The 19,952-nt window shown below is 40.4% G+C and overlaps 1 protein-coding gene across 1 annotated transcript in view; it reads right to left on the minus strand.

Annotated features, from left to right (window-relative positions):
• The window catches only part of TRPC5 (transient receptor potential cation channel subfamily C member 5), a 235,155-nt gene that overhangs the window by 184,567 nt on the left and 30,636 nt on the right, over positions 1-19,952 (minus strand). The gene's annotated exons all lie outside the window — the stretch shown is intronic.

Here is a 19,952-nt window from a genome sequence, read left to right on the forward strand (position 1 = left end):
GTCCCCCCCCCCCTAAAAGAAAAACTCTCACAAAAAAAAAAAAAAAAAAAAAAAAACATTGTGAGGTAAATAGTCTCCTCATATGAAGAAGCTGAGACACAGAGCAGTTTAAAGAACATACCTAAGGTTATACAGTTAAGCCAAAATTCAAACTCAGGCAATATGGTTCTAGAATTTGGCTCTTACATTATGCAACCACAATATGCCCAGTTTTCTCTGAAACATAATGGAGATATAGTGAGGTAAAGAACAGTTTTTTTCTGACCTTTTGGAGATTAGTTGGGTAGATCGGACATACATAAAATTGGTAATAATACATAGTGATATGTATTCATTTCTAAATGGCCAGTAAGGACTGCAGAAATATTTGTTTGAAGGGCTAAAACAACTAGTGATCTTAAAGACTGTGCCACTAAATCATGCCCTGGAGGCTGAAAAGAACACTCATTGAAATGGTTACATTTACTTTATATATATTTACATGTGGGACTTTGAAACCAAGACTAGACAGGCTTTGTTCAACCTCCTGTAGGTCCTGAGAAGGTAAAGCAAATCTGTTAGTGTTAGGGAGAAGTACTCTATACATGAGGACTTCTAGGCCTGGAGAAGGGTTATTAATTGCATTAATACCTTGATAAAACTGCTTTGTCCATGGCATAATAAAAGGTGAGAGGTATGGATTTCTTTGAGTACTCAGGAGTACTTTCAGGTGAGTGTACAGAATATGTCAATGAATAAAAATTCTTTCAACTTTAAAATGTGTCTTTTGAGGGCTAGCTCCAAAGCACTGCAGTGAAAAGCTGCACATTTGGAGCTGGATCCCACATGACCAACTGAGGTTCAAAACATGGCCAGGTGGCTTGAAAGACATATCGGACATGTGTGTGTGCATACCCCAAATCCCAGCAGGATGGAAAAATGAAGGAAAAAAGGCTATGGCATGTCTACACCACATTAGAAGGGTGCTTTCTCTCTCTCTCTTTCTCTCTCTCTCTTCCCAGTGCATACTCCCACTAGTGATTTAAAAAAAGAAATAAAAAGAAATATGTCTTTTGGTGCCCAGTTTATTCTCCTGTTATAAATCCAATAGGGAAACTGAGATAGCTCACTTGACTCATAGAAGAGTTTAGGATCTAGATCTAGAGGACAGGGAAGATTGAAATATTCAGAGGATGGGACCAGCAGTTGGCATAATGGCTATGTCACTGGACTCCCATGTAGTCAACTGTGGTTCGAGTCCCGGACCTGGTGGCTTAAACTCACACTGGGCACATGTGCGTGCATGCCCAAGATCCCGAGAGGAGAATAGAGGAGAAGGGATTGTGACATGGCCATCCCCCCTGGGGGGGGGTGATTTCTCGCTTTTTGTCTCTCTGTCTTTCTGGTGAGCGTACATGCCCTATAGCAAAAACATCTCAAAAAAAAAAAAATGTCAGAGGAAGCTGTATGGAGAATGGAGCTAGATACTCAAAACATGGATAGGATTCCAGAAGATTGGGATATATTGATCTTATAATATTTAAGGCAAAATGAAATAAAACAAAACAGTTCCAAATACTAATTTTAACTGGGGAGAGCAGAATATGGATAGATGAGACTCACAGAGAAGACAAATATTGTTTTTAATCAATAGTTTTCCTTTTCACTAAAAACTAACAAAACACACACACACAAACCACACCACAACCCACGGTTCCTGGCAAACTGACAAAAGGATGAGTTAATGCTTTTCATCATCTTTGCCTCCCTCCCAGCTTCCACAAGTGAGTCCCAAACAGGAAGGTGGCCAGAAAACAGGAAGTGAAAGAAAGGTGGGTGTAGAGGACTTGCAAGAGACCTGTTTCCTTTGCTGAGTGGCTACATCAGCCTCTGAACAATTGAGAGCCTGCTGCACATTGGTCACCCATGGTGATGGAGCAGCAAGTAAACATTGTTAAACATTTAGAGGGAAACAGCTACAAACAAGACAGCAGGAAGTGAGCAACTGGCTCACAAAGTAAATTGGACACAGGAAAGAATAATCTTGGAAATTAACACAAGCCTACAGGCTAAGGAAGAAGTAGATCTGAGTAGGCCTGGAAATGAACATAAATACAATCAGCATTAAGCCAAGAGCTGGGAGGGATGGTAAATGAGCAATTTGTCACAGGCTGCCTAGGAAGATAAGAACTCAGATATGGGAAATGTTCCCTTTCTCTGGGCAGGAGCATACACCTCAACCTCTGTCGTGATCTGAAGGTGTTAGGAGGATAGGACAGGACTATCTTGTTTGTGTTGCCAAGAAAAGGTCCCATCAGGAAAATCCTGCAGTGGTGTAGAAACTGATTGCCTCTTTTAGCTGGGATTGCTTGCAGGAACCAAGGATGCAGGAGTTTAGAAGGGCAAACTGCAGTGCCAACTCTTAGACCAGAGGGGTCCCTAGGCAGCAATGAAGTGCTGAGTGTAAAAGGGAGATGCCAAGTGCAAAGTAGGTACTAGACACTAAGGAAAAGGAACAGATCATGCTTCAGGGGTCTTTGAGCACAAATTGTGCAGTGTGCTACCCATGCTGAGAGCTTAAGAGGTGGAACTTCAACTCCCTGTAAAAGTAGCAGCTCTATTCCTTTTAACCAGAAGGTTTCCTTTTCATTTTTGGGGACAGTGGAGGTGGGAAGTGTTAGGTTTCTTTCTGCTGTTATTTGTGTAAAGAATAAAATACTACTTTGTTACAAGGAACCTGGTTTATCTGATTAGTATAAAGAGCACTGGACAGAACAGGGCATCTTGGGACACGACCTGTGAGGGTCAGGTTGGTAAAAACCGTAGGTATGTGTCTGCATTCCAGCATGCTACTCTTCCTGCCTCTTCTCTCTCTGCTTCCATGCTCAATTTTCTCAGTCTTTTCTATTCTTTTCTTCAGTATGCCCTAACACACACAGCAATACTTTTCAATTTTGCTTAGTCCCATGTGTGTTATGAGGTCAAAAGATTGCTGTCTTTGCCTAGAATATGAAATGCTTTCTGGAGCTATCTGATTCTCCAACAAGAAGTTTTCTGATTCTTTGTTTTGCTTTCTGGATACATTGACAGAACGGAAATATTTTCAAAAGAAAACTGGTCTGAAGTGACCAACTATGTCCTCCCACTCAGACCGCCTTTTGTCTTCCAGTCAGTGTGGGTACTCCAAGTTTGTCACACCCACCTCACTCATTGCTCTCTGTATATCCTTGTGGGATAACCTGTGTAAAATTGATCTCATCCCATTTCTCTGCCAGTCAGGGACCCACTGCAAGCTCTGCCTTCTTCAGTAGCTCCTACTCTTGACTTTTAGCTCATCCTTCACAAGTATTATGGGCATGGATTACATCTAAGAAAATCACTTAAGATAATCACTTTCCTGCTGTTGCTTTATACTATTCTCTAATTATTTCACACATGTACTTCTTGTCTCCTCAATAAGTTCAAGAGCTCTTGGAAGGCAGAACTTTTGTTTACCCACTATCATTTAACACAGTGCTAGACACACAGCAGACACTCAACAAAAGGAATTACATTTGGAAACTGATTCTCTCTTTACAAACCTGACTCCCACAGTTTAGGGCAATATGAGCTAATATCCTCAGGCCTTTCCTCCCCATGTCCAGTTGAGAAGGTAAATGTTCCAAGAAGGTTAGTAGACTTGCTCCTAGAGGGAACTAATCAGAAGTCTCAAAGACTTGGGACAGTTCCTTCCTGTCATTTCCACAATTTTATTGCTTCAAAATGGAGACTTTGACCCATAGACTACAGATTTCTACTCCTACCTCTGCTTCTGCTTTCTCTCCTCTTCCTGCTGCTTTCTCTTCTCCAGGCTATGCAAAGACGATGGACTATCATCAGCACAGCCATGGTAAAGAAAGAGAACATTCTATAATGAGGGTCAGAAGTTTTTGATAATAATTTAGAATCTTATGATCTATAACAGGAGTTTAATAACAGAATTACAGATGTAGGTATATATGCATACTTTGGATGGGTGAATGGTAAGAACTAGTGAACTGTAGAGCCCTTTCAAAGAAGGCAGCTACTGGGAATTGTTATAAGTGTAAATTTGAGGGTTCAGTGTTATAATTTTTCAAGAGAAGTCACAAATATGGATTTGAGGTAGAATCTTTAGAAGTTTTAAATGTTGGTTCAAAAATTCTACAGATAGTATGCAGGCCAAACAAAATATATATGTGAGGCAAATTTGGTTTAGGTGAGCCAGTTTGTGACCTTTGTGCTAGCACATCAGTTGTGAGACTAAGGAGGGATAGGAGAGGATTCTGGACATTTAGGTAGGGGGGCAAATGATAAAAGGCCTCATATGCCATATTAATGAACTTATGAATTATCTGCTGGTCATAAGGAGCACTATGGGTTTGCTGGGAAGAGAAGCAATGAGGAGTGAGAAAACACCCTCCGTGGTGCATTGTCACCCAGGCATTCCTTCTGAATTTGTCCTTTCAGGGTCTTGGGCATGTAAAGGCATATGTCTAGTGTGTTTTTCAAGCTGCTGGGTCTAGGACTTGAATCATGCAGTCAAGTCATGGGATCCAGCTGCCTCAACTGTTATGCTACCAGCCAGCCCCATTGAAGGGTTTAATTAAGAGCATGGCAAAGTTGAATAAATGTTTAACCAGGATTAGATTGGCTAGTGGTAAATGTGCTGATAAATGTTGAATAGCCAGTTCTCCACAGAGAAGTTTGAGAGAAATCCTGACTTGTAATATTGGCTAATTTCTGTAGTATAAATACTCCCCCTGTGTCAAGTTTCAAGCAACCAATCACGGAACATGGAATTGGGAAGAGTAGATGACTCACTTTAGTCAGCTGGTATGAATTAGCTCTAGCACACCATTGCATGAGTTTTAGAATAGCAAACTAGTTAAAAGATATCTTTAGTCCAAGTGAAGAGAAAAACTAGAGGTCCTGTTTAGTATATATTTTTCTGGATTATTCATACCTTAGATTGTCTTTGAGTTACCTACAACTCTAAAATGTAATGCAAATATTCCTTGACTAGTAGAATGAAATTGATTATTAACTTGTGGATACTGGCTACTTTGCATCCATTTGTAAAGTTGTTCCAGCATTCCTAATGGCCTATATGGGGTAGGGAGCAAACTTTTTCTGTAAAATGTTACACAATATGTATTTTAGGCTTTTCGGACTATACAACTCTGCCACTTTTGCATGAAAACAGCTCCAGGCAATACATCAAAGAATGGGCATTGCTGTGTGCTAATTAAATTTTATTTACAAAAAATGGGTGTGTGTGGGGTAGGGATTGTAATGTGACCAGGCCCTTTGGAGGGTACTTCTCTCTCTCTTTTCTTCCCCTCTCTAATTCACATGCATACCCTATTATAAATAAATTTTTAAAAATAGGTGCCAGGAGGATTTTGCCTGAAGTTCATAGTTTGCAGACCCCTGGCATATTGGTTTCGTCATTAACCAACCTTTGACATGTGTTTGCATTAAGTTTGTATGAGGATTCTGATTTAACCTTTTTATATAAAAAAATCATTTTTTCAGGACCAGCAGTTAGTGTAATGGCTATGTTGCTGGACTCCCATGTAGTTGACCGTGGTTCGCATCCCGAACCCTGTGGCTCAAAACTCATGCCGGGCGTGTGTGCGTGCGTGCCCAAGATCCTGAGAGGAGAATGCAGGAGAAGGGATTGCGGCGTGGCCATCCCCCCTGGGGGGTGATTTCTCGCTTTCTATCTCTCTGTCTCTCTGTCTGGCGAGCGCTCACACCCTATAGCAAAAACCTCTCCAAAAAAACCATTTTTTCATTTCTATTTTAAATTGACATATGATTATATTGGGTCATTAGAAAAGTCATGATATATTTTTCTGTTTTTCTTTTTCAGAGAAAGGTGGTTTGTGTCTTTTTTTTTTCTTTTTTTTTTCTTTTTTTTTTTTTTTTTTTCCTTCAAGCAGGACTCATGCAGTTGCCAAAGAGACAGGATAGAGAGAGAGAAAAAAAAAGTGAGAAATCACCCTTCAAGGGGGTTGGCCATGCTGCAATCCCTTCTCCTCCTCTCCTCTCAGGATCTTGGGCACACACGCACATGCACCCAGCGTGAGTTTTAATCTGCCAGATCGGGGACTCAAATTGCAGAGGGAAAGTGAGAAATCACTCCCAGGGGGAATGGCCATGCCACAATCTCTTCTTTTCTGTTCTCTTGGGATTTGGGCATGCACACCCACATTCTCAGTGTGATTCTCAAGCCACAGGGTCTAGGACTTGAACCATGTGGGAAAACAGTCACCTTAACCACTACGCTACCTGCTGGCTCCTAAATATCATGTTTTTAAAAAGGGAAAAAAAGGTTGGTGGGAGAAGGGAGGGAAAGAAGTCAACAGGCTAAGGAATTAGAATTGGTTCATATTATCTACAACTGTACTTTTTTTAAAAGATATTTTTGCTCTAGAGTGTGTGCTCTCATTGGAGAGACAGAGAAGAAGAAGGTGAGAAATCACCCCCCCAGGGAGGATGGCCACATCACAGTCCCTTCTACTCCATTCTCCTCTTGAGATTTTGGGCATGGATGTACACGCACCTGGCATGAATTCAAGCTGCTGGGTCCAGAACTCAAACCACGGTCTACTATGTGGGAGTCCAGAGCCTTTACCACTACACCACCTGCTGGCCCCTACAACTGTACTTCTAAAGAGACTTGGTAAGTACATCAACTGACCTGATTGAATTTAAAAATTGGCAATGATGTAGGCTAAGGACATAGCCACTAAAAAGGGTTCACTGCCTGCCTCTCTCTGGAGTGCAGTGTTTATGGCCTAATGAATTTCTTCCTGGATCTGTCCTAGGACTCTTGGTCGAAAAGCTAGGCTTATGTTCTAGCTTGATTCTAGATTAACAAGCATGAGACAGAGTTGCCCAGCTCAAAGCTCATCATATAAAACACAGTGCAGCAAAAAGAGTAAGCTAAGCCCTGGTTCTTCATGTTTTCATATAAATTCTATTGCCAGAGGACACTTCAGAGGAATATATAATGCTCCATTCTTCCCACTCTGAGGACTGATGAAAGCTTCTACAGGGTTATTGTTAACAAGGGGCCCAAGTGATACAGTCATTTCCATTAACCTCAGCATTGGTTACAATCTACTAGCTGGAATTTTTCTGAACCCTATTGTTACCAGCCTTAGGCAGGCATGCTTGATGGAGTTTATCACAGGCTTCTGAAATTAAATCCTCCATTTGTAATTAATGGGAAGACCCGTATCAGGACCCACTTCATTCATACCCACAATGCCATCTGTTCACTGACCCAACCTCTCCAACTGGGACTTCCTCATACAGCAGGTCTGATAGCATCATGTTGGAAATGAATCTCCTGTTTTGTGCTGGGATTTAGTGAAATTGCAATCCCTCTTTTTCCACCTACTGAGTTCTCCTTCCTCCGTACCCTAACACGCCAAATAAAATCAATATTTAGCCCTTTTCAGCATTCCAAGAAACTAGTGAAATGAAATTTCATTTCTCTGTATTATTCAGAAATGAAGAATACCAGCATTTAATCCTATCTCATTGGCAGCCTCCTTCTCTGCCTACCTATAAGATTAGTTAGTATTTGTGATGCATGAGCTACTTTGGAGCAGCCATTGGCATCAGATGGTAGAGAATCTGTTTTCTGTGAAAAAACACAACCATCAGAATTAGGATTTGCAGGATCATTTCAGTGAATTTCAAGACCAAGGTATATATAATTTATATATTAGGCTGTCAGAAAAGTTATGATGTATTTTTCCATGCAAAAATGTGTCATGACTTTCCTGACGACCCAATAGGAGACTAAAGTACATGAAATGTATTTGGGATAATGTCACAGAACCCAGCTGGTGGTTTAAAAAATATACTGATATGTAAAAATCAATAATGTACAGAACAATGGCCAGCATTAGCATGAGTTACAGAGATAAAAATAATACTATTGGGTACAGGTTATTGAGCACTTTCCATGTTTGACACCATGATGGAGTATCTCATTTAGTTCTAAGTATGACTCTATGCTATAGGCATAATAATCATCTCCATTTTACACCTGATAAAACTCAGCCATAAAGAAGATAAATGTCTTTCCCCGTGTCACACATCTAAGAATTATAGGAGTCAGGACTTGAACTCAGGCAGTATGATCCCAAGCTTTTACTATTAATTACTATACCGCTTGTTATAGTTTCAATGAATACCCCCAGAACTCACGTGTTGAACAACTGTAATGGACTAAGAGGGTAAAGGCTTGATCCAATAAATCATGGTATCAAAAGGAAGGACTGTGGGGAGGAGATTAGGATTAAGGTTATCAGGGTAGAGGATGATTGATACCTGGTGGGGGGTTATAAAAGGAGACAAACACAGAACGGAGATGCTCTGTTCTCCTGTCCTCCACCATGTTGTGATGCAGCCAGAAGAACCCCCCAGAAGTGGCCCCTGGACCTTGAACCTCCAAACCACGAGCTGAATAACCTCTATTCTCTTAAATTACCCAGACTCAGATATTTTCTTTTATTAGCAACAAAATGGACTAAAATACTATCCCAACTTTTTCTAACAAAAGACCAACAATTTGATTAATTACATCATTAAACAAATATTAAACTCACAATACCAAATATACAGACATATCTTAAGTATGTATTATAGGTTTTATGGATATTAACTAACCTTATTAACTACTGTTCTACCTTAAACCCAAATAAACATTATATAGCATTGTTCAAGGTTTAGCAACCCACAAAATCATTCTTGGTTTCTTATCACATGGGGGCTTTTAAATTGTCAAAAGTGAGAGTTAACTTGAGGAACAAATGCATGGCTAGGATCCACATGGTGGTGCAATGGTAAAATGTGATGCTCTGCAAGGCAATGCCAAATGGAAAATTTGCCAGTTTAAATCTGGAGACCTTCCTGAATATGCTGGACATGCATATGTTCATGATATGGGATTAGATGAAGGCTGAGGATATAATACAACATCAAGACTCTACTAGGGGTACTGTTTCTCTTGGTATCTTTCACTCATGGAAGAACTGAACTTAAAAAAAAAAATACATGGCTAAGTCCATGAATCGTCAGAGTTTATAATTTTAAGCTTCTAGTTGGAGGCAACCTGGAATGGCATTTTTCTCAAATCTATATTGTTGCAAATGAATCATTCCATATATTTTTCTCTGCAAAATATGGCTTATAATGAGTGGTGAAAGCCATTAACTCCAAAAGCAAGGTGTACTCTGGATGGATGTTAGAAATCATGGAGGAGTTAAAAGATGCTATTACTGTTTGGATGATGAGTTCATATTTTGTATCATGTTTCATGTTTTATAATTGATATTGGGAGGTGGTAAGTTCAAGTGGACAGTGATTGGATCATGGTGATTGCATCACGGAGGCACCACTCTCGTGAATAGATTCCTGATGTCTCTTGAGCCCTAGTGTGAGTTCTTGTTCTCTTTTTTTTGGAGAGGTTTTTGCTATAGGGCGTGTGTGTTCGCCAGACAGACAGAGAGAGACAGAGAGACAGAAAACGAGAAGTCACCCCCCAGGGGGGATGGCCACGCTGCAATCCCTTCTCCATTATCCTCTCAGGATCTTGGGCACGCATGCATGTGCCTGTCATGAGTTTTAAGCCACTGGGTCCGGGACGTGAACCCTTGTCGACTACATGGGAGTCCAGTGACATAGCCATTATGCTAACTGCTGGTCCCGAGTTCTAGTTCTTGTGAGTTGTGAGAAGTTAGTTCTCAAGATAGCTGGCTGCTGTGAAAGAGCAGTGTACCTGCCAGCCATCTTCAGTGCATCTATCAGCCTTGATGTGGGCCAGCCTGATATCAGGCCTGTCTTTGGATTCCCCAGCTACCAGAACTGTGAGTCAAAATAAGCCTCTATTCTCTTAAATTCACCCAGTCCCAGGTGTTTTTGTTAGCAATGCAGTAACAAACTAAGACAGATGGCAAGGAAGGAACAGGATATACACTGTGAGTGGCCTTTGGGGAGCCTGCCTTCTGTGAGGGCATTTTGTATACAGTTAAGATATGATGTTTTCCAAGAAATTGTGAAAATGATATAAATTGGATATGAGTTATTAGTGAAATGGGGAAAATGGCACAAGTGAAGTTTTGATCATTGTGTCTCTAGCAATACAGATGAATGAAGCCCTAATCTGCCAGTGTGAGTGTACAGTTAGCTTTGTAGGTAGCCCTGTGATGGAGCTTAATAAAAATAGCTTTTTAGATTAATCATAATTTTTGAGTCACTTTTTATAGGTTACTGTGTGATTTTTAAATTTATTTTTTCTCATAGATTACTGGAAAGAGGTTACTGACAAGCTGATTTAGAGATTTTCTTGTCATTGCTCACCACATAACTAGTGTGAGTTTGTATAACCTGATAAAGGTTTCTGGACAGGCTGAGAATACAGGTACAGACACAGGACCACAGGAGGGCCAGAGTAACCAGCTTTCCATAGACTATGTTATAGGATTAAAAATAAATACTTAAATTATTTTATGGGATAATTCCTCTAGTAGGTACTGATCTTGAAAGGGGTACATATGTCAGCAAAAAACAAAGTCAAAATGAACAAAAGAGGGTATTTAATGCACAAGGGCAGGTTGAGGGCCTCTATTTTAAGTGTTTTATAGCCATACAACTGAAAAATGGCAGTTATCACCAGGAGTCACAATTTAGACCTAAAGATCTTGGGTGATAAAAATTAGCTTATTTGGTTCTCAGTGTGTAAAATGAAAGTTATGAAAGGGTAGTTGTCATCATTACTCTTGGAGTGGTGTGGGATAAGCTCCAATAAAGAAATAGTCTTAAGGTAGAAGTATGGCATGTAAGATGCCCCCTTTTAAAGGCAAAAAGGAAACCAGACTAGAAATTTAGAATAAAATTCATGTTAAATAATGTCAAGAATACTCCCTTTTCCCATCATGATTTTCATTTCATACTCCAAATAAAAGTGCATGCCAAATGATGTTTTGTTTTAAGTTGATTAATTCATATGTGGGCATCTAATTGAAGGGTGATATAACATGATTGGAGGATAAAGCTTGAGAGAGGAAATTTTGTCATATTCATTGAACAATTATTGAGTTCCACATTCCTATTTCTTTCTGTTATCCACACCTGAGGCAAGCCAGGCAGTTGGCACTAGTCTCCAGAGGTAGACAACTATTCACCTATTGGTAACTACCTTAAATGTAGACATAGTCCCTGAGGGTAGAGGGAGTTAATTTGTCTTCAATTGGCTATCCTTGATCTTTTCAGTAAAGAAAACATTATAGGGTCATCAAGTATCTTCCAAATCTCCAGATAGGGGCAGAACATCTGAGGGGTTGAATTTTGCATTTCCAGTCCTGCTGATTGCTCTCACATTATGGCATTTTGGTGTGTAGTTAGATAAAGTGCAGTGGAAAGCAGAGGATGATTATGTAGGATAGCTCTGAGTTTCTCCAGGCTCAGAATTAAGAGATGAAAAATGGACCTTTGACCTAAATTACCCAGTTTAGTTTTCTGGAATGAATGTAACATCTTTTAAATTTTCCCCTTGAAGACAACGCAGGAGAAAATGAACTGAAATTGATGCACGGAGAATCAGGTAACCTAAAAATGTAAGATTTGGTTTGATGACTGACTCAGTCCTATGGGCCTTTCAGCCCAAATTTCTGACTCTGAGGCACAGAGGTGTTGGGGGAGGGCAGGAATTTCTTCCATGTTATCAATTTCAAAGAAGTGTGGCCCTAATATTTCAAGCTCCTCTAGATACTCCTTTTTAGTTTTAGAAGCTACAGATATATCAAAATCCAGTCCTTTTAGAGAGTGTCTTTACCCTTTCACCCTGCATCACTTTTTGGGGATAATGAGGACAAAAAACTAACAATTATCATTTCATACTAAAGCACTGGAGGGTTTCAAAGGCTTGCTCTCTCTTGCTTTCTCTCACACACACTTTCATCTTGCTTATGATATACTAACAATTGGTGAACTAAACTCAGTTCACCCTTTCTGTAGCCTCCTTATTTTATAGATTTCTGATCTTTGCATCTTTCCAGATTGAAAAATTTATAATCTGTTCCTAATATGGAATGGAATTATTTTCTTCAAGGTAATTTGAGGGGAATAAATGGGATTGTGTAAACATTGCACTGAATTCCAAGGGAGTTAGAGACCCATTGTCTTGGAGGCTTTTAGGAGGAGAATGATGCTTCTCTATCTGGGATTGTTTAAGTATCCCTCCAGAACAGTTTCTCCATCCTGGCATCATTGATATTGTGGGCCAGATAGTAATTTTCTGTAGAGGGGCTGTCCTGTACACTATATGATGTTTAACAGCATCCTTTATCAACTGGATCCCAGTATCAGTTCTCCTTCCCCTCAGAATAGACAACCAAAAATATCCCTGGAACTCAGCAAATGTCCTTTAGAAGCAAAATTGCCCCAGTTAGAAACCACTGCTGTGGGGTACAAGTCGGCAGTGGCCGATTGGAGTAGGAAGAGGCAGCAATAGTTAGAATTAGTCTTGCCAATTCTAGCCTCTTCTTCTACCCAACCCAGGTGAGGATTGCAACACATGCATTTAGTACAGTGGTCCACTGGGATGGTGACTCTAACATCCCTCCTTTTCTCCCTCCCTTTCCCAAGAGAGTTTGTGGAAATTTTATTTTTCGTGGGATATTGAGTTTGAAAAACTCCAAAAATGTACTGTGCGTTGTAAGAACCACTAGCCACATTTGGCTATTAAAATTTAAATTAATTATTTTTTTTAAAGATTCAATTTTTCAGTCACATTGTCTACTCTTCAGTTACCCATATGTGACTATGTTTAATGGACAGCATACATAGGAAACATTTCCATTTTGGCAGAAAGTTCTATCGGATAATGTTGCTGTAAAAGATTGATAATAACTATACAAGAGAGGCTTGCTGAAGTAATCTTGAAATGTCTTATTAATGGGCAATAACTAACATTTCCCAAATGTTTAAAAATATGTTAGGAATTTTGATAAGTACTGCTAAGTACTTCACATATATTATCTAATAATGTATGAGGTAGGAACTGCTACTATTTATATTATACAAAGAAACTTCAATCTGAGAAAAATAAAGCAACTTGTCTAAGGTTATGCATCTACGAAATGGAGGAGCCAGGACTTTAATCCAAGCAGGTTTGATGCAAAGCTTAGGATAACAAGCATGATTTATGGAATCAAGGTGGTCAGGTAGGATTATGGGTACCTGGCTTCAGGAGCAGTCCACATACGGTATTAGTGGATAAAAGAGGTTTCTTGGTACATGGGTAGAACAGTCTATCAGAAGAATGTAGATGTAGGCAGAGGTCTAGGAGGGTGATTGGTGTTGTGAGGCCTGGTAACAAGAATGAGGATACTGGGTAGGAAATTGGATACTCCTTTAGGAATTAGGCTGGGGTTTCTTTTTTTCTTTAATTCTTAGGTTTTTGTCATAGGGTGGGCATGTTTGCCAGAGAGGAAAGAGACAGAGAGATACAGAGAGAGAGAAAAATGAGAAAATACTCCCCTGGAGGGGATGGCCATGCCACAATCTCTTCTCTCAGAATTTTGGGCATGCACACACACGTGTCCAGCATAATTTTTTTTTTTGAGAGGTTTTTCGGTATAGGGCGCGTGCGCTCGCCAGACAGACAGAGAGAGACATAGAGACAGAAAGCGAGAAATCACACCCCGGGGGGATGGTCACGCCGCAATCCCTTCTCCTCCATTCTCCTCTCGGGATCTTGGGCACACACGCACACGTGTCCGGTGTGAGTTTTAAGCCACCGGGTCCGGGATGCGAACCATGGTCGGCTACGTGGGAGTCCAGCAACATAGCCATTACGCTAACTGCTGGTTCCCCCAGCATAATTTTTAAGCCACTGAGTGGGACTCGAACTGCAGTCAGCCATGTGGAAGTCCAGTGCCTTAACCACCATGCCACCTACTGCCCCAGGCTGAGGTTTCTTAACCTTGGTACCCTTGACATTTCAGCCCAGGCGATTTTTTTTTGTCTTTGTTTTTATTTCATTACTGTGGGGAGCCATGCTGTTCACTGTAGGATTTTTTTTTTTTTTTGGAGAGGTTTTAACCATAGGGCACGTGTGCTCACCAGACAGACAGAGACAGAAAGACAGAAAGCGAGAAATCACCTCCCAGGGAAGATGGCCACGTCGCAATCCCTTCTCCTCCATTCTCCTCTCTGGATCTTGGGCATGCATGCACACACACCAGCATGAGTTTTAAGCCACGGGGTCCGGGACTCGAACCGCGGTCGACTATGTGGGAGTCCAGCGACATACCCATTACGCTAACTGCTGGTACCTTCACTGTAGGATATTTAGCAGCATTTCTGACCTCTACCACCTTGATAGCAGGAACACCCCCAACCCCCACCAAGTATAAGAGCCAGAAATATCTCTAGACATTACCAAATATACTTTTGGGAAGTTTAGATTGAATGAAGTAGACTACAAAGCAGAGGTTTGGTCATGTGGCAACAGGCAGGGGACTCAATCATAGCTACCAAAATACAAGATTTAGAAGAAGATACCAGTAGTCGTGACCAGCAGATGGCATAATGAATATGTTGCTGGACTCTCATGTAGTCAACGGTAGTTTGAGTCCTAGGCCTAGCAGCTTAAAACTCATACCAGGCATATGTGTGTACATGCCCAAAATCCTGAGAGGAGAATGGAGGAGAAGGGATTGTGGTGTGGCAAACCACCTCCCCACCCCTCCCCCCTTGGGGATGATTTCTCTCTTTCTATCTCTCTGTCTCTCCAGTGAGTGCATGTACCCTATAGCAAAAATCTCTCTCTCCAAAAAAGAAAAGAGAGAGAAACCAGCAGCTTAGCTGATTTGATACTGAACTGCTGAGCTATTGACTTTCATAAAAAGGAACAGAATTAGTCCTAGATCCTGGACTAGGGGAGTCATCTCATGGGAACAAATAGAAGAGTCACTCCAAGGAAAAGAAGTATCTTCATGTGAGGGTTGGTAGGAGACTGGAGGAACTTAAGTGCTACAGTGACAGGGTACTAGGCAGGTAATTATGAAAATTATTTTCTATGATCTGGTTCTATTGTCCTCAGTCAAATCGAAAAGGAGGTAGTGGCCATGCATCTCATGACAACACCACAGTACTGGTCCTTGATTATTATCAGAATATAAATTCCATACGTGATCGATGTTCTAGACAAACTTTAGGCAAATCTACAATGACTGCCGTCAATGAGGGCAAACATTATAATTAGTTGGTAGTGCTGGAGGCACCCTGGGACAAATTCTGAATTCAGGATATTTTTGCTTGAACTTTGCTTTTGCACTTTCTCAGTGGCTTCTCTCAAACATGTATGCAACCAAGAGCCTGTCACACTGTAGTACAACTTGATTAGGGTTGAAAAAGAAATCTTTGAGAAATGAAGCTTTAGCCTGAACAATGCCAAGAAGCTTAAGTTCACCTAGAACAGACATCCCAGTGGGATGCATTTTAAGAATATTTCTTTTTTCCTTTTTTTTGGAGAGGTTTTTGCTATAGGGCACGTGCGCTCGCCAGTCAGACAGAGAGAGACATAGAGACAGGAAGCGAAAAATCACACCCCAGGAGGATGGTCACGCCACAATTCCTTCTCCTTCATTCTCCTCTTGGGATCTTGGGCACGCATGCACATGTGCCTGGCGTGAGTTTTAAGCCACCGGGTCCGGGACGCGAACTGTGGTCGACTACGTGGGAGTCCAGCGACATAGCCATTACGCTAACTGCTGGTTACCAAGAATATTTCTGTCCTATTAGCAGAAAAAGAGAATTCAAAAATCTCTGGTGGCCATGAAAACATACATTATGACCGACAGTTGATTTTTCAGTACGCAGTGACCAGGATCAAATAACTGGATCACTTAGAAAACAGATGTTTTTTGTTTTGCTTTTAGATTTTTGCCAAAGGGCACCTGTGCTTGCTGGACAGAGAGAGAGAAAGGGAGGGAAGGAAAGGCAAAGTGAGAAATCGTTCTCTAGAGGGATGGACATGCCTCATTCCCATCTCCACTCTCCTCCTGGGATTTTGGGTGTGCATATACACATGCCAACCCATTTTTCAAGGTTGAGGATTTGAACTATGTACTTGGTTCAGTGCCTTAACCATCATGACACCTGCTGGGCCCAAAACAGAAATTATTTTTTTTTAAAAATGTAACCTTTGCTTGAGAAAAAAAGTAGCTGAATTCATTTTGTGTTTGAACCTATGCCTATCATGTTGACATCATTCAATTGCAAGCAAGTTCTTTCCAAATACAGTTTTTGACAATGAAAAGTTTTCTAATATTCTTATAATGTATTTCCTTTATTCACATATTTTTCTTCTATCACGTTTTGAGAGGAGAAAAATCAAGAAAAATGTCCCACTCTCATAAGTTCTCTTTCTGATATTATTGTTAATTTTATTCCTTTGAATTGGTAGCTACATTGTCAATACTGCTGTCTCAAGAAGAATGCCTTTTGTTCTTGTCAGAACGGACCAGATCTTCAAGGAAAGGAGGTCAGTTGCATCTGGTTGAAGATGGGGGAAAGAAGAGGTATTTTGGGCTTCTAACCTTCCTGTTACTGTCTTTTGTCTTTTTCTCTTTGTTAGCTGTCAGGCTAGGGGTGTGGGATGCTGTCTCCCTAAAAAAATATAAGCTAAGGCTGACTTTGTGGCCTGATAGTTGAAGAGTCAGCTCCTACATGGCCAACTGCACAATTCAAGTCCTGGATTTGATGGCTTGAGAAACATTTTGGGTGTGCGTGCATGTGTACCAAAATCCTGATAGTATGGAGTGACAGAGAAGAAGGTATTGTAGCATGACCATGTGCCGTGAGGGCTACTTTCCCCTCTCTTTCTCTGTCTTTCTCTGGTGAGCACATATGCCTCTGACAAGAAGAAAAAAATTAACAGTAAGCTAGGTGCTGATTGCTACCAAATTACGAAAATATCAACTGCCTTGTCCTCATTTCCCTGAAGTCAAACATGCCCCAAATGTGAAACATGGAAAGGCAAAGACATTTCAATGTAATGGTGACCTTTCAGGTACTGGCAAAACACCTCTCTCTATACCTGAAAGACACATGTAGCCAGATACTTCCAAGCTTCAAAACAGTCATTCACTGCTGTATCTTTTCAGGAACAGAAGCCAAGACTAACCAAAAGGAGACTTTAAAAGGCACTCAGGCTCCAAATTAAATTTCCTACTGTTCAGTTTTCTCTTTTACATTTAATTAATAGATGATAAGAATCTCAAAGATAGATGAAAAGTTGCAAGTGGTGAAGGACACAGAGCACCCAGCTCTCAGAGGGCTCCATAGATGGAAGGATTGTTTGTCTATTGTTGGAAAAGGAGAGAAAAGCTGAACAAGTATGCAAGGAGGAGCCTTAGCTCCCAGCCAACTCTTCTTCATCTGTGATCTCATTCCTGAACTTGAGACTCCCTGGAGGCCCCAGACATATATTAGAGAATTCTGGGCAACTGATATTTGCACAGAATTGCCTTGGGACTTCTTTCATACCCTGCCAAAGTTCTCTTCTATTAAATTAGTGTTGGAATGTCTAATTCTTTCATAGGCTAAAGGTTAATATACCTTGGATTGATTGTAGTGACAGAAGAATGGATTAGATTTCACTGAATTCTGATAGTTATATGAATAGGTAGACTATAGCCAAATAGATATCTCCCAGCTTTCACAGGTTTTATGCTAGAACTATGTCAATGACATAACTGCCTATGGAGTTACTAGTTTACTCCCCTGTGGTTTTTATATTTTGGGGGGTTTTGTATTCTTGCCTCTCTAGTAAACCAATTATGTGTCAAGAATAGCACCTACTTAATGTGGGTTTATAGACTACTTTTATAATAATTTAAAAACATTGCTCATTGCCACACAGCATCCTTGTGAGATTATCTATCATTTTTCAATAGTAAAAGACCAAACCATGGAGAAGTTGAGTAATTGGTCTCTGGCTACCCAACAGTTGAAGGATTATGTCAACATAAAAACTCTACTCTGAGACTTTGCTCATTTCACGTGCCACAATTGATATATACATTACAAAATTGCAGGGTTAGATGAGACATTGGAGAAAAAATAGGCCAGCTCCATAGTAGGTGTTTAACACTTTTAGTAACACTCTTATTCAGTAGCCATTCTGCCTCTGGACTAACATATCCTATGGTGATATGCCATTCCATTTTCTCCAAGTGCTGACATTATTGTGGCCATATTTCCTTCTTCCCCATCAAACAATGTTCAACAACCTTGGGCTTCTCTCCTTAGTATGAAACTCTTAATTAAGAATGCTTTCTTGGGAACCAGGAGGTGGTTTGGTGTTTAAGGAGCTGGACTCCCACATGGCTGATCATTGATAGAGTCCTGGATCTGGCATTTTGAAAATCATGCTGGGCACATGTGCATACATGCTCAAAATCCCATGAGGCAAATGGAGGAGTAGGAGTTGCTGTGTGGCCATCTCCCTGGGGGTGATTTCTCACTTTTCCTCTCACTATTTCTGTCTTTCTTCAGCAAGTGCACTTGCCCTATAGTAAAAACCTTTAAAAAATGCTTTATTGATCAGTGATGTGGCATACAGTAAAGAGTGAGGTCATACTCCTTTTCCTCTCTTGACTTTAGTGTAGTAGCAGCAGGGGCTGTGGTTCCATAGCCAACCTGCAACACTTGTTCCTGCCTAGGAACTATATACTCTCATAAAAGTTCCAAACAGCCTTTGTTCTGATGATTCTGTCTTCATGGTGCCAAATAAAATAGGAATTTAGAAATTATCCTATTCATTTTATCAATGTAGACCATTGGACAGTTTAGACTAGAAATAGTATAGACTTGTCATGTCGCATATTTTCTAACTCTTTTGTTTTCTCACTATTAAGGAAATCAAGAAAAATTTTACCTCATAAATTTGAACCTTGCTATCTTGTATTTTTTTTAAATAATTATATATTCCAGAGGGCATGTACATGAGTGAACAAGAGAGAAAGGAAGCAAAGTACCTCTGAATGGGGTCTATTCATTCGTTAGTACTCCTTATTCCAATTCTCTATCCCATCAAGATCCTGTACACTTGTGTGTGAGCCCAGTGTACAGTCCACTGGGGCCACAACTCAAAACCTGGTTGGTTTTGTGGGATCTGGCTTTCTCTGAGTAACAATGAACTCTTGTGCTAAGAGGCCACTGTCTTTTTTCTTTCTTTCTTTTTTCTTTTTTTTTAAGTAGTAACTCTGTTGCCAGTGAAGTCAGTGCAAAGAATGAATTAATGGATTTTTGCCATTACCTTGGTGTTGAAACTCATTCTTTTGGAGGCCAGCAGGTAATGTGGTGGTTAAGGCATTGGACTCCCACATGGCCAACTACAGTTTGAGTCCCAGACCTGGCAGCTTGAAAATCACACTGGGTGCATGTGTGCACATGCCCAAAAATCCCAGGAGGAGGATGGAGGAGAAGGGAATGTGGCATGGTTGTCCTCCCCAGGGAGTGCTTTCTCCTTTCCCTCTCTCTGACTCTCATGAGTGCACTATAACAAAAACCTAAAAGCAAAAATCTAAAAACAAAAACAAAAATCAAACTATTCTTTTGCCAAAGCCCAGCTCTTCTTCCTGTGTCTATCTTTCTATTTCCTTTAGACTTAAGGATGGGCCTTGTCTGGCTCTATTCTTCTGAGTAAATTTTGGATAAAACACTAGTATAGATATTCTTTCCTTGGAATAAAGATACTTAAACACTAAACTGGAAACTTTAAAAATAAAGGAATGATTACTCATTTATACCAGAGAACTACTAAGACATTTTAAACATCATTGAAGATAGGCTTTGTATTTACACATAGAAAACTTAAAAGACTTCCTATTTAATTAGCTTTGCTCTTTGCTCCAGAC

Source organism: Tupaia chinensis, unplaced genomic scaffold (genome assembly GCF_000334495.1).
Source record: "Tupaia chinensis unplaced genomic scaffold, TupChi_1.0 Scaffold144991_2, whole genome shotgun sequence".
In the NCBI taxonomy this organism is placed as follows: Eukaryota; Metazoa; Chordata; class Mammalia; order Scandentia; family Tupaiidae; genus Tupaia; species Tupaia belangeri.